At 44.7% G+C, this 13,390-nt stretch overlaps 1 long non-coding RNA gene across 2 annotated transcripts; it reads left to right on the forward strand.

Moving 5' to 3' along the window:
• Positions 1-1,811: 1,811 nt before the first annotated feature.
• LOC126939073 (uncharacterized) lies at positions 1,812-9,538 on the forward strand. Of its 2 annotated transcripts, XR_007720297.1 has the most exons (4): positions 1,812-1,972; positions 2,294-2,351; positions 5,728-5,960; positions 7,528-9,538. It is a non-coding gene; the product is annotated as an uncharacterized LOC126939073 (long non-coding RNA). The 2 variants fall into 2 exon arrangements; XR_007720296.1 differs by lacking the exon at positions 7,528-9,538 and having other exon boundaries at positions 5,728-6,350.
• The last annotated feature ends 3,852 nt before the right edge of the window (positions 9,539-13,390 follow it).

A 13,390-nucleotide genomic window follows, 5' to 3' on the forward strand; every position in this document is an offset into this window, starting at 1 on the left:
CCTCCAGGCCTGGCGTGAGCCTGCTCTGCAGGGAAGGAGGGGACAGCTGGCTTCGGCCAGACTCGGTGGACACCCTGGCTCTCTCAGGGCAGAGCCGCCAGTCCCCAGTGTTTCTCAGGGATGTGACTGAGGCCCAGGAGGGACCCATGAGGGTCTGTTTACAGAGGCTGGGCAGGGGCTGCTTTGCTTCGGGGTGCGCACTGCCCCAGCACCTGCCTGCCCTCCGTGCTCACCCAGGGCCTCAGCATGCCTGTGGCTCCGCTTCTGGCCAGGAGCCCTGAACACGGGTGTGCAGACCCACCCTAAAGGGCGGCCCAGCGACCACGCTAGGCAAGGCTAGCGAGAGGCTGAAGGCAGCGTGCGAGGCATCCCCTGGGAGTGGGGGCTGTGTTTCCCACAGTGGCCTCAGCTGGGCCCCCACTTAGGTGAGCCCACCAGCGGGAGCTGGGAGGCACTCCTCCCAAACACTCCACTCGGACCATAAAGCACTCCTGTTCTCACTCTGGGAAAAAAAAAAAAATCAACTGCAGTCCAAAATGTCTTCTAGGACATTAATGGTAAGGACCTGACAAGGACTTTTGAATATAGGTTTATGATAACATTGGTCATCATACCATTGGATTAGGCAAAAACTTCTCAAACTCTAGTAAAAAGCTGATGTGCTCATGAGGATTGATATCCCAACATCAAATACAACAAAATTACATGAGATTGAACTAATAGAGTGCTGAAATATATTTTTTTAAAATAACCTATTTAAAAAATAAAACACTGGTGATTCTTTTTATGTTTTGTTTTCCAGAGTTAAAAAAACTTTTTTTCTTTTTAGGTATTTAGCTTACAGCAATTGGGTAAAGTATGTTTTTATGAGCAAAACTGAAATATTTACCTTTCTCTCTACCTGATTTCTCCAGAATTTGGAAACTATTTGTAACTATTCTTAATCTATGGCAATATAGTTATTTACATAAGTTCAGTAAGAATCTGTTTTCTTTTGTAACAGGACACAATTGGATACACTCGTTATTTTACTGAGGCTTTGACTGAAATGGCATATTTTCATTATGACCAGACTACTTTGAGGAATCGAGGTTAACTTTACAGAGCCTATAAAAAGTCCCTTGGAGGCCAGGCGTGGTGGCTCACGCCTGTAATCCCAGTACTTTGGGAGGCTGAGGTGGGCGGATGACTTCAGGTCAGGAGTTCGAGACCAGCCTGACCAACATGGTGAAACCCCATCTCTACTAAAAACACAAATATTAGCCAGGCATGGTGGCACATGCCTGTAGTTCCAGCTACTTGGGAGGCTGAGGGAGGAGAATCACTTGAACCCAGGAGGTGGAGGTTGCAGTGAGCTGAGATCACGCCATTGCACTCCAACCTGGGTGAGAACAGCGAAACTCCATCTCAAAAAAGAAAAAAAAAAAAGAGAAGTCCCTTGGAAAGACTGGCCTAATAACTAAAAGGAAGGTGAGGCAAAATTAATATAGACTTTATTTGGGCTGAAGTTGAGGAATGCAGTCCCGGACACACTTTCAGGTTGCCTTGGGGAATATTCTAGGAAACAAAGGAGAGGCTCAAGTTTTTAAAGAAAAAATGACAACTCAGGAGAGGGAGTGATTACAAAAGTTGTTCATCAGGAATTCTCATTAGTGTACAGAAATAACATTAGCTAGTGATTGGTATACATTGTTGAAGTGTAGGGTATATGGCATGTTAGGGCTATGTGGTGGCAGTTAGTCCCGAGTATGCACAGCAAGTGGCTTCAGAGTAATTATTTAGATCAAATGGGAGTGAGATGTGACTGCTGTTACTTTTTTTTTTTTTTTTTTTAGACGGTCTCGCTCTGTCACCCAGACTGAAATGCAGTTGTGCGATCGCGATCTTGACTCACTGCAACCTCCACCTCCTGGGCTCAAGCGATCCTCCCACACCAGTAGCTGGGACTACAGGTCTGTGCCACCATGCCCAGGTAATTTTTGTTTTGTTTTGTTGTTTTTGTTGTTGTTTTGTTTTGTTTTGTAGAGAGGAGGTCTTGCCATGTTGCCCAGGTTGGTCTCAAACTCCTAGGTTCAAGTGATCCACCAGCCTTGGCCTCCCAAAGTGCTGAGATTACAGGTATGAGCCATCATGGCTGACCACATTTTAAATGTCTCTCTGGGCCTGATAATTTATTTAAAGGGGCTCACATTACTCAAATAGAAAGGCCCTTTTTGTCTTTCTCACTCGTCTACATTGTTCCCTTGCAAGGTTCCTGATTTTGCAGTAAGTAAACAATGTCACTTTCTGACAGGCCCAAGAACCTCGTTTGAGGGATTTCAAGAAAAGAGGAGCTCATCCAGTTCGTACAGGTATTGTAAGTATAGTCCGATGGCAAATTCTTAGCTTAGCTTCTCAGCTTCAGGAAGCTTTTAAAAGTCTAATCCAAAATTCTCTATGAAAAGTTCCAAAAGAGCCGATTTGAAAAAAGCCTATATGGCCAATCACTAATCTTGCTGTACTTTGTGCAAATAATCAGGCCAAGTTTAATAAGACAATAATTTATTTTACAAAATAGATTGGTCCTACTGTGATCTGTCTTTGGTAGGAAAGGGGGACTAGAGACAGAAAAATTATATTTCAGAAGAAAACCATAGAACACCTGCTATTATTATTATTGGGTTGAATCCTGAAATCTTTCCAGCTATAAGTCTCCAAACTAGTGTTTTTCCATTTTTCTCTCATTTTTCTGACTTGGACTCACTAGAAATTAGAACTGTTTTTCTTGAAGCCCTGCATACTGAAGCTAGACAACTTGATATAAACTTTGGGATAAATCACCAGAGCAAATTAATGTAAATAGCCTTCATGCCTGCTGGTGTATGGGCTACTCAGAAACGTTACTTGAACACCTGGTTTGAACTACAGTCCAGAAAAAACTGTCAGAATGCCACCACAGGTTGGGCGCAGTGGCTCAAGCCTATTGTAATCCCAGCACTTTGGGAGGCTGAGGCAAGTGGATCACCTGAGGTCAGGAGTTTCAGATCAGCCCCGACAACATGGTGAAAACCTGGTCTCTGCTAAAAATACAAAAATTAGCCAGGCATGGTGGTGTACGCTTATAAACCCAGCTACTCAGGGGGCTGAGGCAGAAGAATTGCTTGAACCCGGGAGGTGGAGGTTGCAGTGAGCCAAGATTGTGCCACTGCACTCCAGACCTATCCCATCTGCAATGTCACCTCCTAAAACTGGACAAAGCTGTTTAACCAAACTGACTTATTCTCAGTATGAAGAGTGATTTAAAAGAATATGGGGAAAATGTATATAATTTGCTCTTTTCTTCTTATCTCAATTTGTTTTTCCCCTCCTTTGCCTATTTCTTATCTAACAACGTCTAACTCAAATCTCTCCAAAGCTATCAACTTACCTTTTTTTTTTTTTTCTTGAGACACTGTCTTGCTCATCACCCAGGCTAGAGTGCAGAGACATGATCTTGGCTCACTGCAGCCTCCACCTCCTGGACTCAAGTGATCCTCCCACCTCAGCCTCCCAAGTAGCTGGACTATAGGTGCATGCACCATCGTGCTTGGCTAACTTTTTTTTTTTTTTTTTTTTTTTTTTTTTTTTTTTTTTTTTTTGAGATGGAGTCTCGCTCTGTCACCCAGGCTGGAGTGCAGGGGCCGGATCTCAGCTCTGCCTCCGGGGTTCAGGCCATTCTCCAGCCTCAGCCTCCCGAGTAGCTGGGACTACAGGCGCCCGCCACCTCGCCCGGCTAGTTTTTTGTATTTCTTAGTAGAGACGGGGTTTCACCATGTTAGCCAGGATGATCTCGATCTCCTGACCTCGTGATCCACCCGTCTCGGCCTCCCAAAGTGCTGGGATTACAGGTTTGAGCCACCGCGCCCAGCCACTTTTGTATTTTTTGTAGAGACAGGGCTTCGCCATATTGGCCAGGCTGGTCTCAACTCCTGAACTCAGGAAATCCACCTGCCTCAGCCTCCCAAAATGCGGGATTACAGGCGTGAGCCATTGCACCTGGCTTCAACTTGCTTTTCCATATGTGAAATTTTCTGAAGGTAAAAGTCTCAAAGTGGGGACTGAAGAAAATAAAAATATTTCACCCCAAAATATACTTCCTTAATAATAGTTTAAGATGGCTATTCAGAAGGGCTGGAAATACAAAAATAATTTAAAAGCTGCCTTTTGTTGGGGAGATTTGCATCTGTAGAGAAATCTGCACTGATGAAGCCAGGCCGTCTCTGAGACCCTCCCTCATCCAGATCTGGGAAAGATTAACTGAGAGTCTGACACCTTTAAAGTCTAGAAGAAATATTCACCATCTATTCTCTCTGAGGGTTGCTACCTGTGAGGCTTCATCTACATAACATGACCCCCTTTGCTAGCCAGGCCTCCTCTTCTTCCCCTCCATAACTGCCACGATCTGATCTACCACCATAATCTGGTTTTGGTCATGCTCTGAGCCCTGATGCTTTCTGTAACCTCAAGAGGGTAAGGAAGCTTCTGGATCCCATTGAGGGATTGGGATAATCACTCTGCAATTTTCCTTTTGTGCACATTAGTAAATTTCTGTTATTTCTCATATTAATCTGCCTTTTGTGAGTTGGTCCTAAGGCAAACATTCAGAGGGTGAAGGGGAAGTTTTCCCTCGGCCCCTAGAGTCATTTGACTTATTTTTATGTCCCCCATACTGTGATAGCTGTCTTACCAGTGCATAAGACCTGGCACTTGTAGGTGTGCCATGGGACTAGCTGTGAACAAGCATTCTTATCCGATGCCTATAGTGTGCCTGGGAGGTGCACTCTCCTAAACTCTGCTATCTCAACAGACTTTGATCAAATAGATGATCGTGGTTATACAATGTTGATTTAGTTTGGATATTTGTCCTTGCCCAAATCTCATGTTGAATTGTAATCCCCAATGCTGGAGGTGGGGCTTGGTGGAATGTGTTTGGATCTTGGGACTGGATCCCTCATGGCATGGTGCTGTCTTTCTGATAGTGAGTTCTTGAGAGATCTGGTCACTTAAAAGTGTGTGGTACCTCCCCCAACCCCCCTCCACTGCCCGCATGCGCCCCCACCTGCCTCACTTGCTCCTGCTTTTGCCATGTGAGGTCCCTGTTTCCCCTTCACCTTCTACCATGATTGAAAGTTTCCAGACCTCACCAGAGACCAGGCAGATGCCAGTACCATGCTTCCCGTAAAGCCTGCAGAACCATAAGCCAATTAAACCTCTTTTCTTAATAAATTACCCATTCTCAGGTATTTCTTTAGAGTAATGCAAGAACAGCCTAACACAAATGGTAGTAAGACACTGGGCTCCAATGTGATTTTCCTGACTTTTCTGTTAAAAATCCAGCTTTGACCTGTTAAATAAAATTTATAGGATGCAATTAGTCTGGAGTGAGCTTCTGCGCTAGGCCCAACAGATCAAACCAAAATAGAGTTCCTCATACTGAAGTTCCACGCCAACAAGCCAAAACTGAATTGTTTATCTGACCTTCCAGGGAATCAGGACACAGAGGGATAATAGCCAAATCCCCAAACAGGCCAGTTTTAGCCAGCATGATAGGACGTCCCCTCTGCTTTAAACTTTGCAGATGCTCCCAATAAACCCATCCTAAATTAAAAATATTACAAATGAAGTCATTTTCAGTTGGGGACCAACGTACAAGGAAAGTCACTTTGAAACCACTCGTCTGCTTTTTGTTCTCTCTTTCTCTTTCCACAGACCTTTTCTCCCTATCAAGCCAAACCTCCTCTGTTCAGCTCATCGGAACACTCATTCTATTTTACGAGAATGAGTTATTGCACAATTCTTGAGTCACAAATAAAAGCCAATTAAGATTTTAAAACTTGTTGTGCTTTTTGTCTTTTGACAGATCAGAGTTTGCTGATGGATTACATACGGGATGCAAACAGCCAACTTAGGCTTCCTGTGCCGTGGTAGCTGCTCATGAAATTGTGGGAGCTTATTTTGCCTGGAATTAAATCAGCACAATTTGAGTTAATGAATAGCTTACATTTACTAGGGCTTGGCTCAGGACTTAAAACGAATGGACGTACTGATAGTAAATGTCTGTTTAGTGTCAGTCATGCAACAGGAAGATTTTGAAAAATAGGAGATTCTTGACTTTGATAGGAAGTAAACTCTCAGAAAATTAACAGCTGAGGCGAGGCATGCTGGCTCACACTTGTAAGCCTAGCACTTTAGGAGACCAAGGTGGGAGGATTGCTTGAGCCTATTTCAAGTCTACAGCGAGTCATGTTCATGCCAATGCACTCCTGCCTGGGCAACAGAACAAGGAGACTCCATCTTAAAAAAAAAAAAGCTAAAGAAAAGAAAATTAAGAACTGAGTGTTTAGAGGCATTACACTGTAGCATTCACATGGGCAAAATAATCCCACTTCTAAATGAAATTAATTTTACTGAAGAGCTGCAAAGGCCACTCTTCAAATATAGCAGACCCAAACTTAGAAGTCTCACTTTTTTTCTTTCTTTCTTTCTTTTTTGAGACAGGGTCTTGCTCTGTCGCCCAGGCTGAAGTGGAGTGGTGTGATCTCGGCTCACTGCAATCTCCGCCTCCTGGGTCCAAGAGATTCTCCTGCCTCAGCCTCCCAAGTAGCTGGGACCACAGGCATGCGCCACCAAGCCTGGCTACTTTTTGTAGTTTTGGTAGAGATGGGATTTTGCCATGTTGCCCAGGCTGGTCTTGAACTCCTGGACTCAAGTGATCTGCCTGCCCCGGCCTCCCAAAGTGCTGGGATTACAGGTGTGGCCCACCACTCCCAGCCAGGAGTCCCACTTTTAACACAAGTAACTTCTATCTACTTTCAAAACTATGCATCACAAAAGGAAATTGACAAATGGAATAAGAAAGGGGCTAAAAAAATCTGACTGGACTATGGGAATTAGCTAACAAAATAATATTGTACCATGGTTCCCATTTACTTGATTAGTAATGTGTCATCAACAAAACCATCCCCCAGTGAAAAAGGATCTTAAAGGCACTCCACTTCACTATGCCTGCTAAGCAGGTGGTATCGTCCAAAACACGCTGATGTGCGGGTTGTGGGCAGGATTCTTTAAGGCCACTCCCAAGGTACATACAGAAGGTTCTTTTCCACCAGCTTCACCAGGGACCTCACAGCAGCTGGATTCTGTAGAACTAAGGCCTTTGGAAGATTAGAGATTTCTGTCGCGTTCTGTCTTCCAGGATGTCCACATAGCCCATAGTCTATTGTGGTTCAGGAATGATGCAAATCATGCTGTCATACTCCCTGTTACCCTCAGTTCTCTGGACAAATAGAGCAGATGAATTGGACTCTAAAGCCTCATTTAGAAATCTGCTGGCCTAAAATGGCCTCATGCTTTAGTGCTAGCCTTGTTAAAAATGAGAGCAACCCTGCAAGCAAGCGCAGTATCACTCCCTTTGAAATTCTGTTTGGCAGGCCTAGGAATTGGGTCTGGGACCATGTCCTGGGCCCAATTTAACTGAATCCTCTCATAATCATGTTCTTTACTTAAAAGGGCTCCTCTCTTCCCCGGAGACATAAAATCAGAAGGATTCAGAAGGATCTGCCAGAGGAAATCTGACACCCCACCAACGATCAGGTGATTTTGTGAACATAAAGGTGTTCTAGAGGAAAGATGCTGTCATCACCCTGTGAGGGACCCTTTCACATGTTCCGAAATGATTATCAAGGTGAAAGAAAAATCCAGCTGGATTCATGCTTTCAACTGGACTTGGGTTCCCACGAGGACTCAAAACTTAAATCTTCTAGAATAACTGATATTGGTACTGAATTCAACTGAAAAGAACTATTTTCGTGAACTTATTATTACTATTATCATAAACAGCCTTGCTGGCCTATTCACAGCAGTGATGATTTCAATTACTTTAAGACTCATAATTGACTAGAAACAAATATGTTATTTGTAACACTACTTTTCCTTCTGTACTCCCAGTAATGGTCCCCACAATTATTTACTTCCCATCTGCTCTATATTGTGTTTTCAGGATAGATATGGCCCAAATTTATAAGACCAACAATCTGATTGTCATCAGAGTGAAGGTGGGACCATCTTCTTTTTTTTTTTTTTTTTTTTTTTTTTTTTTTTGAGATGAGGCTTTGTTCTTGTCGCCCAGGCTGCAGTGCAATGGCACCATCTTGGCTCACTGCAACCTCTACCTCGGGGGTTCAAGTGATTCTCCTGCCTCAGCCTCCCAAGTAACTGGGATTACAGGGACCTGCCACCACGCCCAGCTAATTTTTTTTTTTTTTTTTTTGAGATGGAGTCTTGCTCTGTTGCCCAGGTTAGAGTGCAGTGGCCCGATCTCAGTTCACTGCAACCACCACCTCCCAGGTTCAAGCGATTCTCCTGCTTCAGCCTCCCAAGTAGCTGGGATTACAGGTAGCTGCCATTGCACCTGGCTAATTTTTGTATTTTTAGTAGAGACAAGGTTTCACCATGTTGGCCAGGATAGTCTCGATCTCTTGACCTCATGATCCACCCGCCTCGGCCTCCCAAAGTGCTGGGATTACAGATGTGAATGCCCGGCTATTTTTGTATTTTTAGTAGAGACGGGGTTTCAGCATGTTGGCCAGCCTGGTCTCGAACTCCAACTCCTGACCTCAGGTGATCCACCTGCCTCAGCCTCCCAAAGTGCCTTTTTGGTAACACTAACATAACTAATATACATCACAATATTCAAGCCCTAAGTTTGACACGAAATGTCTGAGGCTAAAGTAGTTTGCATAACCAGAATTGCATCCCCTAGGCTCTCCCACTATGAAATCTGATTATTGGCCGGGCGCGGTGGCTCAAGCCTGTAATCCCAGCACTTTGGGAGGCCGAGACGGGCGAATCACGAGGTCAGGAGATCGAGACCATCCTGGCTAACACAGTGAAACCCCATCTCTACTAAAAAAAATACAAAAAACTAGCCGGGCATGGTGGCGGGCGCCTGTAGTCCCAGCTACTCAGGAGGCTGAGGCAGGAGAATGGCGTAAACCCGGGAGGCGGAGCTTGCAGTGAGCTGAGATCCAGCCACTGCACTCCAGCCTGGGCGACAGAGCCAGACTCCGTCTCAAAAAAAAAAAAAAAAAGAAATCTGATTATTAAGGGGCTTATTTGAGGTCATACAAGGACAAAAAGAAACACGAAATACAGTCCTTAGAGGAATAGAAATAGACAAGTGTAGCTAAAGCTTGTTGATACTGATACTTTCAATAATAAACTTAATGCTTTGAGACAATTACAAAAACACATAATACAATTGCAATGGAAATGGCCAAAAATTCAGAATTGGACTATTGAGAAACAACGTAATGCCCAAACAAAAATTCACCACAAGGATCTCAGAGGGACTCAGCAATAAAGCAGCTTAGCAATTAGCTAGAAAAAAGCTCTGAGATTTCATCACTAGTTCAGCATGACATGCTGCTATAATAATATAACTATTGATTGGACTGATGTGGAAAATGGCAGATGGGTGGGTTTGTCCTCAAGACTTAACATAATAAGAGCCATGGACATGACCAGGCATGGTGGCTGACACCTGTAATCCTAGCACTTTGGGAGGCCGAAGTGGGCAGATCACCTGAGGTCAGGAGTTCGAGACCAGCCTGACCAACATGGTGAAAACCCGTCTCTACTAAAAGTACAAAATTAGCTGGGTCTGGTGGCACATGCCTGTAGTTCCAGCTACTCAGGAGGCTAAGGCAGGAGAATTGCTTGAACCTGGGAGGCAGGGGTTGCGGTGAGCCGAGATCGCACCATTGCACTCCAGCCTGGGCAACAAGAGCAAAACTCCGTCTCAAAAAAAAAGAAAAAGTCTTAAAATTTTAGATGGGTGCTGCAGGTAAGCCACTCCTTAGGCTTAGATTGGGTAAGACTTTGTAAGCAACTACAAAATGATACTCAAATAGTTAATTGCATGAAAGGGCAAGTGATAAAGACAGCACAGCAGTTTGTAACATTAATGTGTGCCAAAGGAGAATTTTTGCACATTGCTAATCAAGTTTGCTTTAACCAATCGCCATTAGTATGATGCGTTTAGAGGTTTTTCCCTGAGGTGCGTATTCTACTGACTGTTAAATTCATCCCATGGAGATCCTGATCATTGTTTTTACAACAGGCTGAATGTTTATGTACACCCAAAATTCATATGCTGAAATCCTAACTAATCCCAAGGTGATGGTATCAGGAGGTGGGGTCTTTGGGAGGTGATTCGGTCATAAAGACAGAAACCTCATGAATGAGATTAGTGCCCTTGTAGAAGAGAGTCCAGAGACACCCTCCACTCCTTCCAGCATGTGAGGTGAAAAAGAAGACAGAAGTCTATGAGGAAGCAGGCCCTCACCAGACATCAGATCTGCTGGAGCTTCGTTCTTGGAGTTCCAGCCTCCAGAACCATAAGAAATAAATTTTTCTTGTTTATAAGCCAGCCAGTCTACGATGTTTTGTTCTAACAGCCTGATCAGCTTTACTGTTTTACTGTGGGCTCGCTGAGTATTTTAATGGCTTCAAACTGCCCAGAGAAAGGTAAAAAAAAGCAATGGAGATCATTAGCAAATTATAGTGTTACTATAAAATAATAACAAAGTGGGGAAACTGTAAAGGTAAATAAAACTAAGATGGCATTTGTCTTGTTTCCAAAAGGAAAAGAAACCCCTTCTCCCCCTCCCTTTTCTTAGAACATTTCCTTGAGAAAGCTTGTATTTGTAAATCCTTCCTCTGTTCCTTCAGATACTTATGCAAGTCTTTTAAAAGTTTAAATAAATCTTTTACCAGAATTAAAACCCAAAACTGTTTTTCTGAAAAGCCTGGGAGCCCCCTCTCACAAGTGTAACATCAAGGACGACAGTGCCTCATGTTGCTGTCACCAAGGGTGTGTCAAGGTGCAACTAGGTGCCTTGACAACCTGCTTTATTTTTTATTTTTATTTTTTTGAGACGGAGTATCGCACTATTGCCTGGGCTGGAGTACAGTGGCGTGATCTCGGGTCACTGCAACCTCTCCCTCCCGGGTTCCAGCAATTCTCCTGCCTCAGCTTCCCAAGTAGCTGGGATTACAGATGCCCGCCACCACGCCTGGCTAATTTTTTGTATTTTTAGTAGGGACAGGGTTTCACTACATTGGCCAGGCTGGTCTTGAACTCCTGACCTCATGATCTGCCCACCTTGGCCTCCCAAAGTGCTGGGATTACAGACGTGAGCCACTGCCTGGCCAACAACCTACATTTCCTAGAGATTCAAGTTGCTTTATTTTCCCTACAGAAAAAGGCACTAATTAACACAGATGCCACCCCAATCACCAGGTGAATTAGGTAAGCTGTGAGCGCATGTATAGCAAACAACGACGCCGTGGAGCTCTCTCTCACCTGAGTTCAAGTCCTCATACACGACAGCATGTGTGTAATGGGTTGTAGCTGCTTGACTACGTACATGGGGGGATTTCTGTCTTTATGATGGTGTTAGCTGATTACACGTAATACATCCATGTGTTTAATGCTTATTCAATCACAGAACTAGTATTTTCTTTATTTTCCACATTTGTGGAGAGAATATTCTGGGTTGGCAGGAGATTTTATTGAAAATAATTTTTTTCCGGCCGGGCGCGGTGGCTCAAGCCTGTAATCCCAGCACTTTGGGAGGCCGAGACGGGCGGATCACGAGGTCAGGAGATCGAGACCATCCTGGCTAACACCGTGAAACCCCGTCTCTACTAAAAAATACAAAAAACTAGCCGGGCGAGGTGGCGGGCGCCTGTAGTCCCAGCTACTCGGGAGGCTGAGGCAGGAGAATGGCGTAAACCTGGGAGGCGGAGCTTGCAGTGAGCTGAGATCCGGCCACTGCACTCCAGCCCGGGCGACAGAGCGAGACTCCGTCTCAAAAAAAAAAAAAAAAAAAAAAAAAAAAAAAAAAAAAAAAAAAAAAAAAAAGAAAATAATTTTTTTCCTCAATAGCACAAGGTCTGTCTTCCAAGTTGCCGTAGGCAACAATTTTAGCAAATGTTCTGCTACGACCTAAAATACCTTTCCTTACCGCCCAGCCCCCAACTGGTGATACTTTACCTGTCTGTTAACAGCATCACTCCATTTCAAAGAACCCATCTCTGTGTGTGTTAGAGTAGGGTGGGCAATGGTGTACTAAGTCAACCTAGATGTCGCATCCCCTTCATGCAGTAAAAGTTTATTCCTTGCTCACGGCATCGTTTGATGAGAGCCAGTGGAGTCGGGGGCTTATTCCTGCTCCAAGCGGTCAGGGGCCTTCAGGATGCAGGCACCTCTTGTCTTGTAGTACTGCCATCTGCAACACGAGGGAGGCCTCAGAAACGGGAACCACACGGCAAGTCACCAAACCTCCAACCCAATCCTGGAACCTACCAATCTTGGAACCTTCAGTGGGTCATAGAAGGGAAAGCAGCCAGACGTCAGCATGCTGCTGAGACCTCGGTCAATGAGTCGCCTGGGCTCTTGTGAATTACAGAATCAATGTTGGAAGCCCAGGAAGCCAACAAATCGGGTTTAGAACCCAGAAGCTTGGTCGTCTTGGAGTCTGGAGAGGCTTGAAGGTTCCACTGAGCCAGGGATTTGGCACCAGAACTCTTGGGGCCGACTCCTGGCCTACCTCTGACTAGTTGTTTCCACTGAGACACATTATTTCTCTCAGTTTCAGTGTCCTCCTCTGTAAAACTGTGTGTTCTACATACTGCTTGAGATGATTTCAAGGCTTAAGGGAGACAATGTTTGAGGAAATGTTTTGAAAGCTACAAGGCACAAGACAAACACCACTTAATATTACTCATCTTGTCTCTGCAGAGACATCCCTCGCAGGGCCAACCTCTTCCCATCTGTGCACAGAGTGGGGAGAGGTAGACACGGAACTGATGTTCCTTCCAGTGCTGCCGGGTGGGATTCCAGCCATGTAACACCCTCCCTCTGTGAGTCTCTGGCCCCTCATCCTGAGCCTCCAAAGTCTGGACGGTTTCATAGCTCATGTGTCCACCAGATGACAGTGGAAGGGCTCAGAGAGATGCTTCCAGAAAGCCTTTCTCCACAAACACTACACAAAGTTAGGACCCTGTTCCCACCCTTGGCTCAGACCCTAAAAGAGAGAGTCACTCTTATTTGTCTTTACCCCACTCAACCCCGCCCTGGCTTTGGGATTTCTCTACATCCTGTATTTTGTACCCAGCCTGTTAACTATAGCTTCACTGCTGAGCCATCTGTTCTAGACCATGTTCCTGCCTCTGCCCACCACACACTTCCCTGGAGCTGGACCTGATCAGCCAGAAGCAGCATCTGAAAAGGAGCATCTCAATTTCAGCACAGTTGACCTTAACAAAATGACTTGGGGAAGAACACCAGCTTGGGAACCAGGACTTC

The sequence above is a fragment of the Macaca thibetana genome, chromosome 16 (genome assembly GCF_024542745.1).
Source record: "Macaca thibetana thibetana isolate TM-01 chromosome 16, ASM2454274v1, whole genome shotgun sequence".
Lineage (NCBI taxonomy): Eukaryota > Metazoa > Chordata > Mammalia > Primates > Cercopithecidae > Macaca > Macaca thibetana.